Source organism: Nothobranchius furzeri, chromosome 6, assembly GCF_043380555.1.
Source record: "Nothobranchius furzeri strain GRZ-AD chromosome 6, NfurGRZ-RIMD1, whole genome shotgun sequence".
Lineage (NCBI taxonomy): Eukaryota > Metazoa > Chordata > Actinopteri > Cyprinodontiformes > Nothobranchiidae > Nothobranchius > Nothobranchius furzeri.
In genome coordinates this window covers 4,638,091-4,661,778 of record NC_091746.1, presented here as the reverse complement: position 1 = coordinate 4,661,778, position 23,688 = coordinate 4,638,091, and positions in this window count along the sequence as shown.

The window sequence follows — 23,688 nt, the reverse complement described above, 5'->3', positions numbered from 1 at the left end:
TGTGGCAAGACGCTCCTCGGGGCGCGTCTTGCTGAGGCTTCTCTCCTGGAGGCGTTCAGTCAGACCGAGTGCTGACATGTGGCAAGACACTCCTCGGGACGCGTCTTGCTTGGGCTTCTCTCCTGGAGGCCCTCAGTCAGACTCATTGTTGACATGTGGCAAGACGCTTCTCGGGGTGCGTCTTGCTTGGGCCTCTCTCCTGGAGGCGCTCAGTCAGACCGAGTGCTAACATGTGGCAAGACGCTCCTCGGGGCGCGTCTTGCTTGGGCTTCTCTCCTGGAGGCCCTCAGTCAGACTCATTGTTGACATGTGGCAAGACGCTCCTCGGGGCGCGTCTTGCTTTGGCCTCTCTCCTGGAGGCGCTCAGTCAGACCGAGTGCTGACATGTGGCAAGACGCTCCTTTGGGCGCGTCTTGCTTGGGCTTCTCTCATGGAGGCCCTCAGTCAGACCCATTGTTGATATGTGGCAAGACGCTCCTCGGGGCGAGTCTTGCTTGGGCCTCTCTCCTGGAGGTGCTCAGTCAGACCCAGTGTTGACATGGTGCAAGACGCTCATCGGGGCGCGTCTTGCTTGGGCTTCTCTCTTGGAGAACCTCAGTCAGACCCATTGTTGACATGTGGCAAGACGCTCCTCGGGGCGCGTCTTGCTTGGGCTACTCTCCTGGAGGCCCTCAGTCAGACCCATTGTTGACATGTGGCAAGACGCTCCTCGGGGCGCGTCTTGCTTGGGCTTCTCTCCTGGAGGACCTCAGTCAGACCCATTGTTGACATGTGGCAAGATGCTCCTCGGGGCGCGTCTTGCTTGGGCCTCTCTCCTGGAGGCGCTCAGTCAGACCGAGTGCTGACATAAGGCAAGACGCTCCTCTTTGCGCGTCTTGCTGGGGCCTCTCTCCTGGAGGAGCTCAGTCAGACCCAGTGCTTACATGTGGCAAGACGCTCCTCAGGGCGCGTCTTGCTGGGGCTTCTCTCCTGGAGGCGTTCAGTCAGACCGAGTGCTGACATGTGGCAAGACACTCCTCGGGACGCGTCTTGCTTGGGCTTCTCTCCTGGAGGCCCTCAGTCAGACTCATTGTTGACATGTGGCAAGACGCTTCTCGGGGTGCGTCTTGCTTGGGCCTCTCTCCTGGAGGCGCTCAGTCAGACCGAGTGCTAACATGTGGCAAGACGCTCCTCGGGGCGCGTCTTGCTTGGGCTTCTCTCCTGGAGGCCCTCAGTCAGACTCATTGTTGACATGTGGCAAGACGCTCCTCGGGGCGCGTCTTGCTTGGGCCTCTCTCCTGGATGCGCTCAGTCAGACCGAGTGCTGACATAAGGCAAGACGCTCCTCGGGGCGCGTCTTGCTTGGGCCTCTCTCCTGGAGGCGCTCAGTCAGACCCAGTGGTGACATGTGAGAAGACGCTCCTCGGGGCGCGTCTTGCTTGGGCCTCTCTCCTGGAGACGCTCAGTCAGACCCAGTGTTGAGACGTGACAAGACGCTCCTCGGTCCGCGTCTTGCTTGGGCTTCTCTCATGGAGGCCCTCAGTCAGACCCATTGTTGATTTGTGGCAAGACGCGTCTCGGGGTGCATCTTGCTCTGGCCTCTCTCCTGGAGGCGCTCAGTCAGAACGAGTGCTAACATGTGGCAAGACGCTCCTCAGGGCGCGTCTTGCTTGGGCTTCTCTCATGGAGGCCCTCAGTCAGACCCATTGTTGATATATGGCAAGACGCTCCTCGGGGCGAGTCTTGCTTGGGCCTGTCTCCTGGAGGTGCTCAGTCAGACCCAGTGTTGACATGGTGCAAGACGCTCCTCGGGGCGCATCTTGCTTGGGCTTCTCTCTTGGAGGCCCTCAGTCAGACCCATTGTTGACATGTGGCAAGACGCTCCTCGGGGCGCGTCTTGCTTGGGCTTTTCTCCTGGAGGCCCTCAGTCAGACCCATTGTTGACATGTGGCAAGACGCTCCTCGGGGCGCGTCTTGCTTGGGCCTCTCTCCTGGAGGCGCTCAGTCAGACCGAGTGCTGACATAAAGCAAGACGCTCCTCGGGGCGCGTCTTGCTGGGGCCTCTCTCCTGGAGGCGCTCAGTCAGACCCAGTGCTTACATGTGGCAAGACGCTCCTCGGGGCGCATCTTGCTTGGGCCTCTCTCCTGGAGGCGCTCAGTCAGACCTAGTGGTGACATGTGGCAAGACGCTCCTCGGGGCGCGTCTTGCTTGGGCCTCTCTCCTGGAGACGCTCAGTCAGACCCAGTGTTGACACGTGACAAGATGCTCCTCGGGGCGCGTCTTGCTTGGGCTTCTCTCATGGAGGCCCTCAGTCAGACCCATTGTTGATATGTGGCAAGACGCTCCTCGGGGCGCGTCTTGCTTGGGCCTCTCTCCTGGAGGCCCTCAGTCAGACCCATTGTTTACATGTGGCAAGACGCTCCTCGGGGCGCATCTTGCTTGGGCCTCTCTCCTGGAGGCCCTCTGTCAGCCCCAGTGTTGACATGTGTCAAGACGCTCCTCGGGGTGCGTCTTGCTTGGGCCTCTCTCCTGGAGGCGCTCAGTCAGACGGAGTGCTGACATGTGGCAAGACGCTCCTCGGGGCGCGTCTTGCTTGGGCTTCTCTCCTGGAGGCCCTCAGTCAGACCCATTGTTGACATGTGGCAAGACACTCCTCGGGATGCGTCTTGCTTGGGCTTCTCTCCTGGAGGCCCTCAGTCAGACTCATTGTTGACATGTGGCAAGACACTCCTCGGGACGCGTCTTGCTTGGGCCTCTCTCCTGGAGGCGCTCAGTCAGACCGAGTGCTGACATAAGGCAAGACACACCTCGGGGCGCGTCTTGCTGGGGCCTCTCTACTGGAGGCGCTCAGTCAGACCCAGTGCTTACATGTGGCAAGACGCTCCTCGGGGCGCGTCTTGCTGGGGCTTCTCTCCTGGAGGCGTTCAGTCAGACCGAGTGCTGACATGTGGCAAGACACTCCTCGGGACGTGTCTTGCTTGGGCTTCTCTCCTGGAGGCCCTCAGTCAGACTCATTGTTGACATGTGGCAAGACGCTCCTCGGGGCGCGTCTTGCTTGGGCCTCTCTCCTGGAGGCGCTCAGTCAGACCCAGTGGTGACATGTGGCAAGTTGCTCCTCGGGGCGCGTCTTGCTTGGGCCTCTCTCCTGGAGACGCTCAGTCAGACCCAGTGTTGACACGTGACAAGACGCTCCTCGGGGCGCGTCTTGCTTGGGCTTCTCTCATGGAGGCCCTCAGTCAGACCCATTGTTGATATGTGGCAAGACGCTCCTCGGGGCGCGTCTTGCTTGGGCCTCTCTCCTGGAGACGCTCAGTCAGACCCAGTGTTGACACGTGACAAGATGCTCCTCGGGGCGCGTCTTGCTTGGGCTTCTCTCATGGAGGCCCTCAGTCAGACCCATTGTTGATATGTGGCAAGACGCTCCTCGGGGCGCGTCTTGCTTGGGCCTCTCTCCTGGAGGCCCTCAGTCAGACCCATTGTTTACATGTGGCAAGACGCTCCTCGGGGCGCATCTTGCTTGGGCCTCTCTCCTGGAGGCCCTCTGTCAGCCCCAGTGTTGACATCTGTCAAGACGCTCCTCGGGGTGCGTCTTGCTTGGGCCTCTCTCCTGGAGGCGCTCAGTCAGACCGAGTGCTGACATGTGGCAAGACGCTCCTCGGGGCGCGTCTTGCTTGGGCTTCTCTCCTGGAGGCCCTCAGTCAGACTCATTGTTGACATGTGGCAAGACGCTCCTCGGGGCGCGTCTTGCTTGGGCTTTTCTCCTGGAGGCCCTCAGTCAGACCCATTGTTGACATGTGGCAAGACGCTCCTCGGGGCGCGTCTTGCTTGGGCCTCTCTCCTGGAGGCGCTCAGTCAGACCGAGTGCTGACATAAAGCAAGACGCTCCTCGGGGCGCGTCTTGCTGGGGCCTCTCTCCTGGAGGCGCTCAGTCAGACCCAGTGCTTACATGTGGCAAGACGCTCCTCGGGGCGCATCTTGCTTGGGCCTCTCTCCTGGAGGCGCTCAGTCAGACCCAGTGGTGACATGTGGCAAGACGCTCCCCGGGGCGCGTCTTGCTTGGGCCTCTCTCCTGGAGACGCTCAGTCAGACCCAGTGTTGACACGTGACAAGATGCTCCTCGGGGCGCGTCTTGCTTGGGCTTCTCTCATGGAGGCCCTCAGTCAGACCCAGTGGTGACATGTGGCAAGACGCTCCTCGGGGCGCGTCTTGCTTGGGCCTCTCTCCTGGAGACGCTCAGTAAGACCCAGTGTTGACACGTGACAAGATGCTCCTCGGGGCGCGTCTTGCTTGGGCTTCTCTCATGGAGGCCCTCAGTCAGACCCATTGTTGATATGTGGCAAGACGCTCCTCGGGGCGCGTCTTGCTTGGGCCTCTCTCCTGGAGGCCCTCAGTCAGACCCATTGTTTACATGTGGCAAGACGCTCCTCGGGGCGCATCTTGCTTGGGCCTCTCTCCTGGAGGCCCTCTGTCAGCCCCAGTGTTGACATGTGTCAAGACGCTCCTCGGGGTGCGTCTTGCTTGGGCCTCTCTCCTGGAGGCGCTCAGTCAGACCGAGTGCTGACATGTGGCAAGACGCTCCTCGGGGCGCGTCTTGCTTGGGCTTCTCTCCTGGAGGCCCTCAGTCAGACCCATTGTTGACATGTGGCAAGACGCTCCTCGGGGCGCGTCTTGCTTGGGCTTCTCTCCTGGAGGCCCTCAGTCAGACCCATTGTTGACATGTGGCAAGACACTCCTCGGGACGCGTCTTGCTTGGGCCTCTCTCCTGGAGGCGCTCAGTCAGACCGAGTGCTGACATAAGGCAAGACGCACCTCGGGGCGCGTCTTGCTGGGGCCTCTCTACTGGAGGCGCTCAGTCAGACCCAGTGCTTACATGTGGCAAGACGCTCCTCGGGGCGCGTCTTGCTGGGGCTTCTCTCCTGGAGGCGTTCAGTCAGACCGAGTGCTGACATGTGGCAAGACACTCCTCGGGACGCGTCTTGCTTGGGCTTCTCTCCTGGAGGCCCTCAGTCAGACTCATTGTTGACATGTGGCAAGACACTCCTCGGGGCGCGTCTTGCTTGGGCCTCTCTCCTGGAGGCGCTCAGTCAGACCCAGTGGTGACATGTGGCAAGTTGCTCCTCGGGGCGCGTCTTGCTTGGGCCTCTCTCCTGGAGACGCTCAGTCAGACCCAGTGTTGACACGTGACAAGACGCTCCTCGGGGCGCGTCTTGCTTGGGCTTCTCTCATGGAGTCCCTCAGTCAGACCCATTGTTGATATGTGGCAAGACGCTCCTCGGGGCGCGTCTTGCTTGGGCCTCTCTCCTGGAGACGCTCAGTCAGACCCAGTGTTGACACGTGACAAGATGCTCCTCGGGGCGCGTCTTGCTTGGGCTTCTCTCATGGAGGCCCTCAGTCAGACCCATTGTTGATATGTGGCAAGACGCTCCTCGGGGCGCGTCTTGCTTGGGCCTCTCTCCTGGAGGCCCTCAGTCAGACCCATTGTTTACATGTGGCAAGACGCTCCTCGGGGCGCATCTTGCTTGGGCCTCTCTCCTGGAGGCCCTCTGTCAGCCCCAGTGTTGACATGTGTCAAGACGCTCCTCGGGGTGCGTCTTGCTTGGGCCTCTCTCCTGGAGGCGCTCAGTCAGACCGAGTGCTGACATGTGGCAAGACGCTCCTCGGGGCGCGTCTTGCTTGGGCTTCTCTCCTGGAGGCCCTCAGTCAGACCCATTGTTGACATGTGGCAAGACGCTCCTCGGGGCGCGTCTTGCTTGGGCTTCTCTCCTGGAGGCCCTCAGTCAGACCCATTGTTGACATGTGGCAAGACACTCCTCGGGACGCGTCTTGCTTGGGCCTCTCTCCTGGAGGCGCTCAGTCAGACCGAGTGCTGACATAAGGCAAGACGCACCTCGGGGCGCGTCTTGCTGGGGCCTCTCTACTGGAGGCGCTCAGTCAGACCCAGTGCTTACATGTGGCAAGACGCTCCTCGGGGCGCGTCTTGCTGGGGCTTCTCTCCTGGAGGCGTTCAGTCAGACCGAGTGCTGACATGTGGCAAGACACTCCTCGGGACGCGTCTTGCTTGGGCTTCTCTCCTGGAGGCCCTCAGTCAGACTCATTGTTGACATGTGGCAAGACACTCCTCGGGGCGCGTCTTGCTTGGGCCTCTCTCCTGGAGGCGCTCAGTCAGACCCAGTGGTGACATGTGGCAAGTTGCTCCTCGGGGCGCGTCTTGCTTGGGCCTCTCTCCTGGAGACGCTCAGTCAGACCCAGTGTTGACACGTGACAAGACGCTCCTCGGGGCGCGTCTTGCTTGGGCTTCTCTCATGGAGTCCCTCAGTCAGACCCATTGTTGATATGTGGCAAGACGCTCCTCGGGGCGCGTCTTGCTTGGGCCTCTCTCCTGGAGACGCTCAGTCAGACCCAGTGTTGACACGTGACAAGATGCTCCTCGGGGCGCGTCTTGCTTGGGCTTCTCTCATGGAGGCCCTCAGTCAGACCCATTGTTGATATGTGGCAAGACGCTCCTCGGGGCGAGTCTTGCTTGGGCCTCTCTCCTGGAGGCCCTCAGTCAGACCCATTGTTTACATGTGGCAAGACGCTCCTCGGGGCGCATCTTGCTTGGGCCTCTCTCCTGGAGGCCCTCTGTCAGCCCCAGTGTTGACGTGTCAAGACGCTCCTCGGGGTGCGTCTTGCTTGGGCCTCTCTCCTGGAGGCCCTCAGTCAGACCCATTGTTTACATGTGGCAAGACGCTCCTCGGGGCGCATCTTGCTTGGGCCTCTCTCCTGGAGGCCCTCTGTCAGCCCCAGTGTTGACATGTGTCAAGACGCTCCTCGGGGTGCGTCTTGCTTGGGCCTCTCTCCTGGAGGCGCTCAGTCAGACCGAGTGCTGACATGTGGCAAGACGCTCCTCGGGGCGCGTCTTGCTTGGGCTTCTCTCCTGGAGGCCCTCAGTCAGACCCATTGTTGACATGTGGCAAGACACTCCTCGGGATGCGTCTTGCTTGGGCTTCTCTCCTGGAGGCCCTCAGTCAGACTCATTGTTGACATGTGGCAAGACACTCCTCGGGACGCGTCTTGCTTGGGCCTCTCTCCTGGAGGCGCTCAGTCAGACCGAGTGCTGACATAAGGCAAGACACACCTCGGGGCGCGTCTTGCTGGGGCCTCTCTACTGGAGGCGCTCAGTCAGACCCAGTGCTTACATGTGGCAAGACGCTCCTCGGGGCGCGTCTTGCTGGGGCTTCTCTCCTGGAGGCGTTCAGTCAGACCGAGTGCTGACATGTGGCAAGACACTCCTCGGGACGTGTCTTGCTTGGGCTTCTCTCCTGGAGGCCCTCAGTCAGACTCATTGTTGACATGTGGCAAGACGCTCCTCGGGGCGCGTCTTGCTTGGGCCTCTCTCCTGGAGGCGCTCAGTCAGACCCAGTGGTGACATGTGGCAAGTTGCTCCTCGGGGCGCGTCTTGCTTGGGCCTCTCTCCTGGAGACGCTCAGTCAGACCCAGTGTTGACACGTGACAAGACGCTCCTCGGGGCGCGTCTTGCTTGGGCTTCTCTCATGGAGGCCCTCAGTCAGACCCATTGTTGATATGTTGCAAGACGCTCCTCGGGGCGCGTCTTGTTTGGGCCTCTCTCCTGGAGACGCTCAGTCAGACCCAGTGTTGACACGTGACAAGATGCTCTTCGGGGCGCGTCTTGCTTGGGCTTCTCTCATGGAGGCCCTCAGTCAGACCCATTGTTGATATGTGGCAAGACGCTCCTCGGGGCGCGTCTTGCTTGGGCCTCTCTCCTGGAGGCCCTCAGTCAGACCCATTGTTTACATGTGGCAAGACGCTCCTCGGGGCGCATCTTGCTTGGGCCTCTCTCCTGGAGGCCCTCTGTCAGCCCCAGTGTTGACATGTGTCAAGACGCTCCTCGGGGTGCGTCTTGCTTGGGCCTCTCTCCTGGAGGCGCTCAGTCAGACCGAGTGCTGACATGTGGCAAGACGCTCCTCGGGGCGCGTCTTGCTTGGGCTTCTCTCCTGGAGGCCCTCAGTCAGACTCATTGTTGACATGTGGCAAGACGCTTCTCGGGGTGCGTCTTGCTTTGGCCTCTCTCCTGGAGGCGCTCAGTCAGACCGAGTGCTAACATGTGGCAAGACGCTCCTCGGGGCGCGTCTTGCTTGGGCTTCTCTCCTGGAGGCCCTCAGTCAGACTCATTGTTGACATGTGGCAAGACGCTCCTCGGGGCGCGTCTTGCTTGGGCCTCTCTCCTGGAGGCACTCAGTCAGACCGAGTGCTGACATAAGGCAAGACGCTCCTCGGGGCGCGTCTTGCTTGGGCCTCTCTCCTGGAGGCGCTCAGTCAGACCCAGTGGTGACATGTGAGAAGACGCTCCTCGGGGCGCGTCTTGCTTGGGCCTCTCTCCTGGAGACGCTCAGTCAGACCCAGTGTTGAGACGTGACAAGACGCTCCTCGGTCCGCGTCTTGCTTGGGCTTCTCTCATGGAGGCCCTCAGTCAGACCCATTGTTGATATGTGGCAAGACGCGTCTCGGGGTGCATCTTGCTTGGGCCTCTCTCCTGGAGGCGCTCAGTCAGACCGAGTGCTAACATGTGGCAAGACGCTCCTCAGGGCGCGTCTTGCTTGGGCTTCTCTCATGGAGGCCCTCAGTCAGACCCATTGTTGATATGTGGCAAGACGCTCCTCGGGGCGAGTCTTGCTTGGGCCTGTCTCCTGGAGGTGCTCAGTCAGACCCAGTTTTGACATGGTGCAAGACGCTCCTCGGGGCGCGTCTTGCTTGGGCTTCTCTCTTGGAGGCCCTCAGTCAGACCCATTGTTGACATGTGGCAAGACGCTCCTCGGGGCGCGTCTTGCTTGGGCTTTTCTCCTGGAGGCCCTCAGTCAGACCCATTGTTGACATGTGGCAAGACGCTCCTCGGGGCGCGTCTTGCTTGGGCCTCTCTCCTGGAGGCGCTCAGTCAGACCGAGTGCTGACATAAAGCAAGACGCTACTCGGGGCGCGTCTTGCTGGGGCCTCTCTCCTGGAGGCGCTCAGTCAGACCCAGTGCTTACATGTGGCAAGACGCTCCTCGGGGCGCATCTTGCTTGGGCCTCTCTCCTGGAGGCGCTCAGTCAGACCCAGTGGTGACATGTGGCAAGACGCTCCCCGGGGCGCGTCTTGCTTGGGCCTCTCTCCTGGAGACGCTCAGTCAGACCCAGTGTTGACACGTGACAAGATGCTCCTCGGGGCGCGTCTTGCTTGGGCTTCTCTCATGGAGGCCCTCAGTCAGACCCAGTGGTGACATGTGGCAAGACGCTCCTCGGGGCGCGTCTTGCTTGGGCCTCTCTCCTGGAGACGCTCAGTAAGACCCAGTGTTGACACGTGACAAGATGCTCCTCGGGGCGCGTCTTGCTTGGGCTTCTCTCATGGAGGCCCTCAGTCAGACCCATTGTTGATATGTGGCAAGACGCTCCTCGGGGCGCGTCTTGCTTGGGCCTCTCTCCTGGAGGCCCTCAGTCAGACCCATTGTTTACATGTGGCAAGACGCTCCTCGGGGCGCATCTTGCTTGGGCCTCTCTCCTGGAGGCCCTCTGTCAGCCCCAGTGTTGACATGTGTCAAGACGCTCCTCGGGGTGCGTCTTGCTTGGGCCTCTCTCCTGGAGGCGCTCAGTCAGACCGAGTGCTGACATGTGGCAAGACGCTCCTCGGGGCGCGTCTTGCTTGGGCTTCTCTCCTGGAGGCCCTCAGTCAGACCCATTGTTGACATGTGGCAAGACGCTCCTCGGGGCGCGTCTTGCTTGGGCTTCTCTCCTGGAGGCCCTCAGTCAGACCCATTGTTGACATGTGGCAAGACACTCCTCGGGACGCGTCTTGCTTGGGCCTCTCTCCTGGAGGCGCTCAGTCAGACCGAGTGCTGACATAAGGCAAGACGCACCTCGGGGCGCGTCTTGCTGGGGCCTCTCTACTGGAGGCGCTCAGTCAGACCCAGTGCTTACATGTGGCAAGACGCTCCTCGGGGCGCGTCTTGCTGGGGCTTCTCTCCTGGAGGCGTTCAGTCAGACCGAGTGCTGACATGTGGCAAGACACTCCTCGGGACGCGTCTTGCTTGGGCTTCTCTCCTGGAGGCCCTCAGTCAGACTCATTGTTGACATGTGGCAAGACACTCCTCGGGGCGCGTCTTGCTTGGGCCTCTCTCCTGGAGGCGCTCAGTCAGACCCAGTGGTGACATGTGGCAAGTTGCTCCTCGGGGCGCGTCTTGCTTGGGCCTCTCTCCTGGAGACGCTCAGTCAGACCCAGTGTTGACACGTGACAAGACGCTCCTCGGGGCGCGTCTTGCTTGGGCTTCTCTCATGGAGGCCCTCAGTCAGACCCATTGTTGATATGTGGCAAGACGCTCCTCGGGGCGCGTCTTGCTTGGGCCTCTCTCCTGGAGACGCTCAGTCAGACCCAGTGTTGACACGTGACAAGATGCTCCTCGGGGCGCGTCTTGCTTGGGCTTCTCTCATGGAGGCCCTCAGTCAGACCCATTGTTGATATGTGGCAAGACGCTCCTCGGGGCGAGTCTTGCTTGGGCCTCTCTCCTGGAGGCCCTCAGTCAGACCCATTGTTTACATGTGGCAAGACGCTCCTCGGGGCGCATCTTGCTTGGGCCTCTCTCCTGGAGGCCCTCTGTCAGCCCCAGTGTTGACGTGTCAAGACGCTCCTCGGGGTGCGTCTTGCTTGGGCCTCTCTCCTGGAGGCGCTCAGTCAGACCGAGTGCTGACATGTGGCAAGACGCTCCTCGGGACGCGTCTTGCTTGGGCTTCTCTCCTGGAGGCCCTCAGTCAGACTCATTGTTGACATGTGGCAAGACGCTTCTCGGGGTGCGTCTTGCTTGGGCCTCTCTCCTGGAGGCGCTCAGTAAGACCGAGTGCTAACATGTGGCAAGACGCTCCTCGGGGCGCGTCTTGCTTGGGCTTCTCTCCTGGAGGCCCTCAGTCAGACTCATTGTTGACATGTGGCAAGACGCTCCTCGGGGCGCGTCTTGCTTGGGCCTCTCTCCTGGAGGCGCTCAGTCAGACCGAGTGCTGACATAAGGCAAGACGCTCCTCGGGGCGCGTCTTGCTTGGGCCTCTCTCCTGGAGGCGCTCAGTCAGACCCAGTGGTGACATGTGAGAAGACGCTCCTCGGGGCGCGTCTTGCTTGGGCCTCTCTCCTGGAGACGCTCAGTCAGACCCAGTGTTGAGACGTGACAAGACGCTCCTCGGTCCGCGTCTTGCTTGGGCTTCTCTCATGGAGGCCCTCAGTCAGACCCATTGTTGATATGTGGCAAGAAGCGTCTCGGGGTGCATCTTGCTTGGGCCTCTCTCCTGGAGGCGCTCAGTCAGACCGAGTGCTAACATGTGGCAAGACGCTCCTCAGGGCGCGTCTTGCTTGGGCTTCTCTCATGGAGGCCCTCAGTCAGACCCATTGTTGATATGTGGCAAGACGCTCCTCGGGGCGAGTCTTGCTTGGGCCTGTCTCCTGGAGGTGCTCAGTCAGACCCAGTTTTGACATGGTGCAAGACGCTCCTCGGGGCGCGTCTTGCTTGGGCTTCTCTCTTGGAGGCCCTCAGTCAGACCCATTGTTGACATGTGGCAAGACGCTCCTCGGGGCGCGTCTTGCTTGGGCTTTTCTCCTGGAGGCCCTCAGTCAGACCCATTGTTGACATGTGGCAAGACGCTCCTCGGGGCGCGTCTTGCTGGGGCCTCTCTCCTGGAGGCGCTCAGTCAGACCCAGTGCTTACATGTGGCAAGACGCTCCTCGGGGTGCATCTTGCTTGGGCCTCCCTCCTGGAGGCGCTCAGTCAGACCCAGTGGTGACATGTGGCAAGACGCTCCTCGGGGCGCGTCTTGCTTGGGCCTCTCTCCTGGAGACGCTCAGTCAGACCCAGTGTTGACACGTGACAAGATGCTCCTCGGGGCGCGTCTTGCTTGGGCTTCTCTCATGGAGGCCCTCAGTCAGACCCATTGTTGATATGTGAGAAGACGCTCCTCGGGGCGCGTCTTGCTTGGGCCTCTCTCCTGGAGGCCCTCAGTCAGACCCATTGTTTACATGTGGCAAGACGCTCCTCGGGGCGCATCTTGCTTGGGCCTCTCTCCTGGAGGCCCTCTGTCAGCCCCAGTGTTGACATGTGTCAAGACGCTCCTCGGGGTGCGTCTTGCTTGGGCCTCTCTCCTGGAGGCGCTCAGTCAGACCGAGTGCTGACATGTGGCAAGACGCTCCTCGGGGCGCGTCTTGCTTGGGCTTCTCTCCTGGAGGCCCTCAGTCAGACCCATTGTTGACATGTGGCAAGACACTCCTCCGGACGCGTCTTGCTTGGGCTTCTCTCCTGGAGGCCCTCAGTCAGACTCATTGTTGACATGTGGCAAGACACTCCTCGGGACGCGTCTTGCTTGGGCCTCTCTCCTGGAGGCGCTCAGTCAGACCGAGTGCTGACATAAGGCAAGACGCACCTCGGGGCGCGTCTTGCTGGGGCCTCTCTACTGGAGGCGCTCAGTCAGACCCAGTGCTTACATGTGGCAAGACGCTCCTCGGGGCGCGTCTTGCTGGGGCTTCTCTCCTGGAGGCGTTCAGTCAGACCGAGTGCTGACATGTGGCAAGACACTCCTCGGGACGCGTCTTGCTTGGGCTTCTCTCCTGGAGGCCCTCAGTCAGACTCATTGTTGACATGTGGCAAGACGCTCCTCGGGGCGCGTCTTGCTTGGGCCTCTCTCCTGGAGGCGCTCAGTCAGACCCAGTGGTGACATGTGGCAAGTTGCTCCTCGGGGCGCGTCTTGCTTGGGCCTCTCTCCTGGAGACGCTCAGTCAGACCCAGTGTTGACACGTGACAAGACGCTCCTCGGGGCGCGTCTTGCTTGGGCTTCTCTCATGGAGGCCCTCAGTCAGACCCATTGTTGATATGTGGCAAGACGCTCCTCGGGGCGCGTCTTGCTTGGGCCTCTCTCCTGGAGACGCTCAGTCAGACCCAGTGTTGACACGTGACAAGATGCTCCTCGGGGCGCGTCTTGCTTGGGCTTCTCTCATGGAGGCCCTCAGTCAGACCCATTGTTGATATGTGGCAAGACGCTCCTCGGGGCGCGTCTTGCTTGGGCCTCTCTCCTGGAGGCCCTTAGTCAGACCCATTGTTTACATGTGGCAAGACGCTCCTCGGGGCGCATCTTGCTTGGGCCTCTCTCCTGGAGGCCCTCTGTCAGCCCCAGTGTTGACATGTGTCAAGACGCTCCTCGGGGTGCGTCTTGCTTGGGCCTCTCTCCTGTAGGCGCTCAGTCAGACCGAGTGCTGACATGTGGGCAGACGCTCCTCGGGGCGCGTCTTGCTTGGGCTTCTCTCCTGGAGGCCCTCAGTCAGACCCATTGTTGACATGTGGCAAGACACTCCTCGGGACGCGTCTTGCTTGGGCTTCTCTCCTGGAGGCCCTCAGTCAGACTCATTGTTGACATGTGGCAAGACACTCCTCGGGACGCGTCTTGCTTGGGCCTCTCTCTTGGAGGCGCTCAGTCAGACCGAGTGCTGACATAAGGCAAGACGCACCTCGGGGCGCGTCTTGCTGGGGCCTCTCTACTGGAGGCGCTCAGTCAGACCCAGTGCTTACATGTGGCAAGACGCTCCTCGGGGCGCGTCTTGCTGGGGCTTCTCTCCTGGAGGCGTTCAGTCAGACCGAGTGCTGACATGTGGCAAGACACTCCTCGGGACGCGTCTTGCTTGGGCTTCTCTCCTGGAGGCCCTCAGTCAGACTCATTGTTGACATGTGGCAAGACGCTCCTCGGGGCGCGTCTTGCTTGGGCCTCTCTCCTGGAGGCGCTCAGTCAGACCCAGTGGTGACATGTGGCAAGACGCTCCTCGGGGCGCGTCTTGCTTGGGCCTCTCTCCTGGAGACGCTCAGTCAGACCCAGTGTTGACACGTGACAAGACGCTCCTCGGGGCGCGTCTTGCTTGGGCTTCTCTCATGGAGGCCCTCAGTCAGACCCATTGTTGATATGTGGCAAGACGCTCCTCGGGGCGCGTCTTGCTTGGGCCTCTCTTCTGGAGGCGCTCAGTCAGACCGAGTGCTGACATGTGGCAAGACGCTCCTCGGGGCGCGTCTTGCTTGGGCTTCTCTCATGGAGGCCCTCAGTCAGACCCATTGTTGATATGTGGCAAGACGCTCCTCGGGGCGAGTCTTGCTTGGGCCTCTCTCCTGGAGGTGCTGTCAGACCCAGTGTTGACATGGTGCAAGACGCTCCTCGGGGCGCGTCTTGCTTGGGCCTCTCTCCTGGAGGTGCTCAGTCAGACCCAGTGCTTACATGTGGCAAGACGCTCCTCGGGGCACGTCTTGCTTGGGCCTCTCTCCTGGAGGCGCTCAGTCAGACCCAGTGGTGACCTGTGGCAAGACGCTCCTCGGGGCGCGTCTTGCTTGGGCTTCTCTCCTGGAGACGCTCAGTCAGACCCAGTGTTGACACGTGACAAGACGCTCCTCGGGGCGCGTCTTGCTTGGGCTTCTCTCATGGAGGCCCTCAGTCAGACCCATTGTTGATATGTGGCAAGACGCTCCTCGGGGCGCGTCTTGCTTGGGCCTCTCTCCTGGAGGCGCTCAGTCAGACCGAGTGCTGACATGTGGCAAGACGCTCCTCGGGGCGCGTCTTGCTTGGGCTTCTCTCCTGGAGGCCCTCAGTCAGACCCATTGTTTACATGTGGCAAGACGCTCCTCGGGGCGCGTCTTGCTTGGGCTTCTCTCCTGGAGGCCCTCAGTCAGACCCATTGTTGACATGTGGCAAGACGCTCCTCGGGGCGCGTCTTGCTTGGGCCTCTCTCCTGGAGGCGCTCAGTCAGACCGAGTGCTAACATTTGGCAAGACGCTCCTCGGGGCGCGTCTTGCTTGGGCTTCTCTCCTGGAGGCCCTCAGTCAGACCCATTGTTGACATGTGGCAAGACGCTCCTCGGGGCGCGTCTTGCTTGGGCCTCTCTCCTGGAGGCCCTCAGTCAGACCCATTGTTGATATGTGGCAAGACGCTCCTCGGGGCGCGTCTTGCTGGGGCTTCTCTCCTAGAGGCGTTCAGTCAGACCGAGTGCCGACATGTGGCAAGACGCTCCTCGGGACGCGTCTTGCTTGGGCTTCTCTCCTCGAGGCCCTCAGTCAGACTCATTGTTGACATGTGGCAAGACGCTCCTCGGGGCGCGTCTTGCTTGGGCCTCTCTCCTGGAGGCGCTCAGTCAGACCGAGTGCTGACATAAGGCAAGATGCTCCTCGGGGCGCGTCTTGCTGGGGCCTCTCTCCTGGAGGCGCTCAGTCAGACCCAGTGCTTACATGTGGCAAGACGCTCCTCGGGGCGCGTCTTGCTTGGGCCTCTCTCCAGGAGGCGCTCAGTCAGACCCAGTGGTGACATGTGACAAGACGCTCCTCGGGGCGCGTCTTGCTTGGGCTTCTCTCATGGAGGCCCTCAGTCAGACCCATTGTTGATATGTGGCAATACGCTCCTCGGGGCGCGTCTTGCTGGGGCTTCTCTCCTAGAGGCGTTCAGTCAGACCGAGTACCGACATGTGGCAAGACGCTCCTCGGGACGCGTCTTGCTTGGGCTTCTCTCCTCGAGGCCCTCAGTCAGACTCATTGTTGACATGTGGCAAGACGCTCCTCGGGGCGCGTTTTGCTTGGGCCTCTCTCCTGGAGGCGCTCAGTCAGACCCAGTGGTGACATGTGACAAGACGCTCCTCGGGGCGCGTCTTGCTTGGGCCTCTCTCTTGGAGAACCTCAGTCAGACCCATTGTTGACATGTGGCAAGACGCTCCTCGGGGCGCGTCTTGCTTGGGCTTCTCTCCTGGAGGCCCTCAGTCAGACCCATTGTTGAAATGTGGCAAGACGCTCCTCGGGGCGCGTCTTGCTTGGGCCTCTCTCCTGGAGGCGCTCAGTCAGACCGAGTGCTGACATAAGGCAAGACGCTCCTCGGGGCGCGTCTTGCTGGGGCCTCTCTCCTGGAGGCGTTCAGTCAGACCGAGTGCTGACATGTGGCAAGACACTCCTCGGGACGCGTCTTGCTTGGGCTTCTCTCCTGGAGGCCCTCAGTCAGACTCATTGTTGACATGTGGCAAGACGCTTCTCGGGGTGCGTCTTGCTTGGGCCTCTCTCCTGGAGGCGCTCAGTCAGACCGAGTGCTAACATGTGGCAAGACGCTCCTCGGGGCACGTCTTGCTTGGGCTTCTCTCCTGGAGGCCCTCAGTCAGACTCATTGTTGACATGTGGCAAGACGCTCCTCGGGGCGCGTCTTGCTTGGGCCTCTCTCCTGGTGGCGCTCAGTCAGACCGAGTGCTGACATAAGGCAAGACGCTCCTCGGGGCGCGTCTTGCTTGGGCCTCTCTCCTGGAGGCGCTCAGTCAGACCCAGTGGTGACATGTGGCAAGACGCTCCTCGGGGCGCGTCTTGCTTGGGCCTCTCTCCTGGAGACGCTCAGTCAGACCCAGTGTTGACACGTGACAAGACGCTCCTCGGGGCGCGTCTTGCTTGGGCTTCTCTCATGGAGGCCCTCAGTCAGACCCATTGTTGATATGTGGCAAGACGCGTCTCGGGGTGCATCTTGCTTGGGCCTCTCTCCTGGAGGCGCTCAGTCAGACCGAGGGCTGACATAAGGCAAGACGCTCCTCGGGGCGCGTCTTGCTTGGGCCTCTCTCCTGGAGGCGCTCAGTCAGACCCAGTGGTGACATGTGGCAAGACGCTCCTCGGGGCGCGTCTTGCTTGGGCCTTTCTCCTGGAGACGCTCAGTCAGACCCAGTGTTGACACGTGACAAGACGCTCCTCGGGGCGCGTCTTGCTTGGGCTTCTCTCATGGAGGCCCTCAGTCAGACCCATTGTTGATATGTGGCAAGACGCGTCTCGGGGTGCATCTTGCTTGGGCCTCTCTCCTGGAGGCGCTCAGTCAGACCGAGTGCTAACATGTGGCAAGACGCTCCTCGGGGCGCGTCTTGCTTGGGCTTCTCTCATGGAGGCCCTCAGTCAGACCCATTGTTGATATGTGGCAAGACGCTCCTCGGGGCGAGTCTTGCTTGGGCCTCTCTCCTGGAGGCGCTCAGTCAGACCGAGTGCTGACATAAAGCAAGACGCTCCTCGGGGCGCGTCTTGCTGGGGCCTCTCTCCTGGAGGCGCTCAGTCAGACCCAGTGCTTACATGTGGCAAGACGCTCCTCGGGGCGCGTCTTGCTTGGGCCTCTCTCCTGGAGGCGCTCAGTCAGACCCAGTGGTGACATGTGGCAAGACGCTCCTCGGGGCGCGTCTTGCTTGGGCCTCTCTCTGGGAGACGCTCAGTCAGACCCAGTGTTGACACGTGACAAGACGCTCCTCGCGGCGCGTCTTGCTTGGGCTTCTCTCATGGAGGCCCTCAGTCAGACCCATTGTTGATAAGTGGCAAGACGCTCCTCGGGGCGCGTCTTGCTTGGGCCTCTCTCCTGGAGGCGCTCAGTCAGACCGAGTGCTGACATGTGGCAAGACGCTCCTCGGGGCGCGTCTTGCTTGGGCTTCTCTCCTGGAGGCCCTCAGTCAGACCCATTGTTTACATGTGGCAAGACGCTCCTCGGCGCGCATCTTGCTTGGGCCTCTCTCCTGGAGGCCCTCTGTCAGCCCCAGTGTTGACATGTGTCAAGACGCTCCTCGGGGTGCGTCTTGCTTGGGCCTCTCTCCTGGAGGCGCTCAGTCAGACCGAGTGCTGACACGTGGCAAGACGCTCCTCGGGGCGCGTCTTGCTTGGGCCTCTCTCCTGGAGGCGCTCTGTCAGACCCATTGTTGACATGTGGCAAGACACTCCTCGGGACGCGTCTTGCTTGGGCTTCTCTCCTGGAGGCCCTCAGTCAGACTCATTGCTGACATGTGGCAAGACACTCCTCGGGGCGCGTCTTGCTTGGGCTTCTCTCCTGGAGGCCCTCAGTCAGACTCATTGCTGACATGTGGCAAGACACTCCTCGGGATGCATCTTGCTTGGGCCTCTCTCCTGGAGGCGCTCAGTCAGACCCAGTGGTGACATGTGGCAAGACGCTCCTCGGGGCGCGTCTTGCTTGGGCCTCTCTCCTGGAGACGCTCAGTCAGACCCAGTGTTGACACGTGACAAGACGCTCCTCGGGGCGCGTCTTGCTTGGGCTTCTCTCATGGAGGCCCTCAGTCAGACCCATTGTTGATATGTGGCAAGACGCTCCTCGGGGCGCGTCTTGCTTGGGCCTCTCTCCTGGAGGCGCTCAGTCAGACCGAGTGCTGACATGTGGCAAGACGCTCCTCGGGGCTCGTCTTGCTTGGGCTTCTCTCCTGGAGGCCCTCAGTCAGACCCATTGTTTACATGTGGCAAGACGCTCCTCGGGTCGCATCTTGCTTGGGCCTCTCTCCTGGAGGCCCTCTGTCAGCCCCAGTGTTGACATGTGTCAAGACGCTCCTCGGGGTGCGTCTTGCTTGGGCCTCTCTCTTGGAGGGGCTCAGTCAGACCGAGTGCTGACACGTGGCAAGACGCTCCTCGGGGCGCGTCTTGCTTGGGCTTCTCTCCTGGAGGCCCTCAGTCAGACCCATTGTTGACATGTGGCAAGACACTCCTCGGGACGCGTCTTGCTTGGGCTTCTCTCCTGGAGGCCCTCAGTCAGACTCATTGTTGACATGTGGCAAGACACTCCTCGGGACGCGTCTTGCTTGGGCCTCTCTCCTGGAGGCGCTCAGTCAGACCGAGAGCTGACATAAGGCAAGACGCACCTCGGGGCGCGTCTTGCTGGGGCCTCTCTCCTGGAGGCGCTCAGTCAGACCCAGTGCTTACATGTGGCAAGACGCTCCTCGGGGCGCGTCTTGCTGGGGCTTCTCTCCTGGAGGCGTTCAGTCAGACCGAGTGCTGACATGTGGCAAGACGCTCCTCGGGGCGCGTCTTGCTTGGGCTTCTCTCCTGGAGGCCCTCAGTCAGACCCATTGTTTACATGTGGCAAGACGCTCCTCGGGGCGCATCTTGCTTGGGCCTCTCTCCTGGAGGCCCTCTGTCAGCCCCAGTGTTGACGTGTGTCAAGACGCTCCTCGGGGTGCGTCTTGCTTGGGCCTCTCTCCTGGAGGCGCTCAGTCAGACAGAGTGCTGACACTTGGCAAGACGCTCCTCGGGACGCGTCTTGCTTGGGCTTCTCTCCTGGAGGCCCTCAGTCAGACTCATTGTTGACATGTGACAAGACACTCCTCGGGACGCGTCTTGCTTGGGTCTCTCTCCTGGAGGCGCTTAGTCAGACCGAGTGCTGACATAAGGCAAGACGCACCTCGGGGCGCGTCTTGCTGGGGCTTCTCTCCTGGAGGCGTTCAGTCGGACCGAGTGCTGACATGTGGCAAGCCACTCCTCGGGACGCGTCTTAGTTGGGCTTCTCTCCTGGAGGCCCTCAGTCAGACTCATTGTTGACATGTGGCAAGACGCTCCTCGGGGCGCGTCTTGCTTGGGCCTCTCTCCTGGAGGCGCTCAGTCAGACCCACTGGTGACCTGTGGCAAGACGCTCCTCGGGGCGCGTCTTGCTTGGGCCTCTCTCCTGGAGACGCTCAGTCAGACCCAGTTTTGACACGTGACAAGACGCTCCTCGGGGCGCGTCTTGCTTGGGCTTCTCTCATGGAGGCCCTCAGTCAGACCCATTGTTGATATGTGGCAAGACGCTCCTCGGGGCGCGTCTTGCTTGGGCCTCTCTCCTGGAGGCGCTCAGTCAGACCGAGTGCTGACATGTGGCAAGACGCTCCTCGGGGCGCGTCTTGCTTGGGCTTCTCTCATGGAGGCCCTCAGTCAGACCCATTGTTGATATGTGGCAAGACGCTCCTCGGGGCGAGTCTTGCTTGGGCCTCTCTCCTGGAGGTGCTCAGTCAGACCCAGTGTTGACATGGTGCAAGACGCTCCTCGGGGCGCGTCTTGCTTGGGCTTCTGTCTTGGAGGCCCTCAGTCAGACCCATTGTTGACATGTGGCAAGACGCTCCTCGGGGCGCGTCTTGCTTGGGCTTCTCTCCTGGAGGCCCTCAGTCAGACCCATTGTTGACATGTGGCAAGACGCTCCTCGGGGCGCGTCTTGCTTGGGCCTCTCTCCTGGAGGCGCTCAGTCAGACCGAGTGCTGACATAAGGCAAGACGCTCCTCGGGGCGCGTCTTGCTGGGGCCTCTCTCCTGGAGGCGCTCAGTCAGACCCAGTGGTGACATGTGGCAAGATGCTCCTCGGGGCGCGTCTTGCTTGGGCCTCTCTCCTGGAGACGCTCAGTCAGACCCAGTGTTGACACGTGACAAGACGCTCCTCGGGGCGCGTCTTGCTTGGGCTTCTCTCATGGAGGCCCTCAGTCAGACCCATTGTTGATATGTGGCAAGACGCTCCTCGGGGCGCGTCTTGCTTGGGCCTCTCTCCTCGAGGTGCTCAGTCAGACCGAGTGCTGACATGTGGCAAGACGCTCCTCGGGGCGCGTCTTGCTTGGGCTTCTCTCATGGAGGCCCTCAGTCAGACCCATTGTTGATATGTGGCAAGACGCTCCTCGGGGCGCGTCTTGCTTGGGCCTCTCTCCTGGAGGCCCTCAGTCAGACCCATTGTTTACATGTGGCAAGACGCTCCTCGGGGCGCATCTTGCTTGGGCCTCTCTCCTGGAGGCCCTCTGTCAGCCCCAGTGTTGACATGTGTAAAGACGCTCCTCGGGGTGCGTCTTGCTTGGGCCTCTCTCCTGGAGGTGCTCAGTCAGACCCAGTGTTGACATGGTGCAAGACGCTCCTCGGGGCGCGTCTTGCTTGGGCTTCTCTCTTGGAGAACCTCAGTCAGACCCATTGTTGACATGTGGCAAGACGCTCCTCGGGGCGCGTCTTGCTTGGGCTTCTCTCCTGGAGGCCCTCAGTCAGACCCATTGTTGACATGTGGAAAGACGCTCCTCGGGGCGCGTCTTGCTTGGGCTTCTCTCCTGGAGGACCTCAGTCAGACCCATTGTTGACATGTGGCAAGACGCTCCTCGGGGCGCGTCTTGCTTGGGCCTCTCTCCTGGAGGCGCTCAGTCAGACCGAGTGCTGACATAAGGCAAGACGCTCCTCTTGGCGCGTCTTGCTGGGGCCTCTCTCCTGGAGGAGCTCAGTCAGACCCAGTGCTTACATGTGGCAAGACGCTCCTCGGGGCTCGTCTTGCTGGGGCTTCTCTCCTGGAGGCGTTCAGTCAGACCGAGTGCTGACATGTGGCAAGACACTCCTCGGGACGCGTCTTGCTTGGGCTTCTCTCCTGGAGGCCCTCAGTCAGACTCATTGTTGACATGTGGCAAGACGCTTCTCGGGGTGCGTCTTGCTTGGGCCTCTCTCCTGGAGGCGCTCAGTCAGACCGAGTGCTAACATGTGGCAAGACGCTCCTCGGGGCGCGTCTTGCGTGGGCTTCTCTCCTGGAGGCCCTCAGTCAGACTCATTGTTGACATGTGGCAAGACGCTCCTCGGGGCGCGTCTTGCTTGGGCCTCTCTCCTGGATGCGCTCAGTCAGACCGAGTGCTGACATAAGGCAAGACGCTCCTCGGGGCGCGTCTTGCTTGGGCCTCTCTCCTGGAGGCGCTCAGTCAGACCCAGTGGTGACATGTGAGAAGACGCTCCTCGGGGCGCGTCTTGCTTGGGCCTCTCTCCTGGAGACGCTCAGTCAGACCCAGTGTTGAGACGTGACAAGACGCTCCTCGGTCCGCATCTTGCTTGGGCTTCTCTCATGGAGGCCCTCAGTCAGACCCATTGTTGATTTGTGGCAAGACGCGTCTCGGGGTGCATCTTGCTCTGGCCTCTCTCCTGGAGGCGCTCAGTCAGAACGAGTGCTAACATGTGGCAAGACGCTCCTCAGGGCGCGTCTTGCTTGGGCTTCTCTCATGGAGGCCCTCAGTCAGACCCATTGTTGATATATGGCAAGACGCTCCTCGGGGCGAGTCTTGCTTGGGCCTGTCTCCTGGAGGTGCTCAGTCAGACCCAGTGTTGACATGGTGCAAGACGCTCCTCGGGGAGCATCTTGCTTGGGCTTCTCTCTTGGAGGCCCTCAGTCAGACCCATTGTTGACATGTGGCAAGACGCTCCTCGGGGCGCGTCTTGCTTGGGCTTTTCTCCTGGAGGCCCTCAGTCAGACCCATTGTTGACATGTGGCAAGACGCTCCTCGGGGCGCGTCTTGCTTGGGCCTCTCTCCTGGAGGCGCTCAGTCAGACCGAGTGCTGACATAAAGCAAGACGCTCCTCGGGGCGCGTCTTGCTGGGGCCTCTCTCCTGGAGGCGCTCAGTCAGACCCAGTGCTTACATGTGGCAAGACGCTCCTCGGGGCGCATCTTGCTTGGGCCTCTCTCCTGGAGGCGCTCAGTCAGACCCAGTGGTGACATGTGGCAAGACGCTCCTCGGGGCGCGTCTTGCTTGGGCCTCTCTCCTGGAGACGCTCAGTCAGACCCAGTGTTGACACGTGACAAGATGCTCCTCGGGGCGCGTCTTGCTTGGGCTTCTCTCATGGAGGCCCTCAGTCAGACCCATTGTTGATATGTGGCAAGACGCTCCTCGGGGCGCGTCTTGCTTGGGCCTCTCTCCTGGAGGCCCTCAGTCAGACCCATTGTTTACATGTGGCAAGACGCTCCTCGGGGCGCATCTTGCTTGGGCCTCTCTCCTGGAGGCCCTCTGTCAGCCCCAGTGTTGACATGTGTCAAGACGCTCCTCGGGGTGCGTCTTGCTTGGGCCTCTCTCCTGGAGGCGCTCTGTCAGACCGAGTGCTGACATGTGGCAAGACGCTCCTCGGGGCGCGTCTTGCTTGGGCTTCTCTCCTGGAGGCCCTCAGTCAGACCCATTGTTGACATGTGGCAAGACACTCCTCGGGACGCGTCTTCCTTGGGCTTCTCTCCTGGAGGCCCTCAGTCAGACTCATTGTTGACATGTGGCAAGACACTCCTCGGGACGCGTCTTGCTTGGGCCTCTCTCCTGGAGGCGCTCAGTCAGACCGAGTGCTGACATAAGGCAAGACGCACCTCGGGGCGCGTCTTGCTGGGGCCTCTCTACTGGAGGCGCTCAGTCAGACCCAGTGCTTACATGTGGCAAGACGCTCCTCGGGGCGCGTCTTGCTGGGGCTTCTCTCCTGGAGGCGTTCAGTCAGACCGAGTGCTGACATGTGGCAAGACACTCCTCGGGACGCGTCTTGCTTGGGCTTCTCTCCTGGAGGCCCTCAGTCAGACTCATTGTTGACATGTGGCAAGACGCTCCTCGGGGCGCGTCTTGCTTGGGCCTCTCTCCTGGAGGTGCTCAGTCAGACCCAGTGGTGACATGTGGCAAGTTGCTCCTCGGGGCGCGTCTTGCTTGGGCCTCTCTCCTGGAGACGCTCAGTCAGACCCAGTGTTGACACGTGACAAGACGCTCCTCGGGGCGCGTCTTGCTTGGGCTTCTCTCATGGAGGCCCTCAGTCAGACCCATTGTTGATATGTGGCAAGACGCTCCTCGGGGCGCGTCTTGCTTGGGCCTCTCTCCTGGAGACGCTCAGTCAGACCCAGTGTTGACACGTGACAAGATGCTCCTCGGGGCGCGTCTTGCTTGGGCTTCTCTCATGGAGGCCCTCAGTCAGACCCATTGTTGATATGTGGCAAGACGCTCCTCGGGGCCCGTCTTGCTTGGGCCTCTCTCCTGGAGGCCCTCAGTCAGACCCATTGTTTACATGTGGCAAGACGCTCCTCGGGGCGCATCTTGCTTGGGCCTCTCTCCTGGAGGCCCTCTGTCAGCCCCAGTGTTGACATGTGTCAAGACGCTCCTCGGGGTGCGTCTTGCTTGGGCCTCTCTCCTGGAGGCGC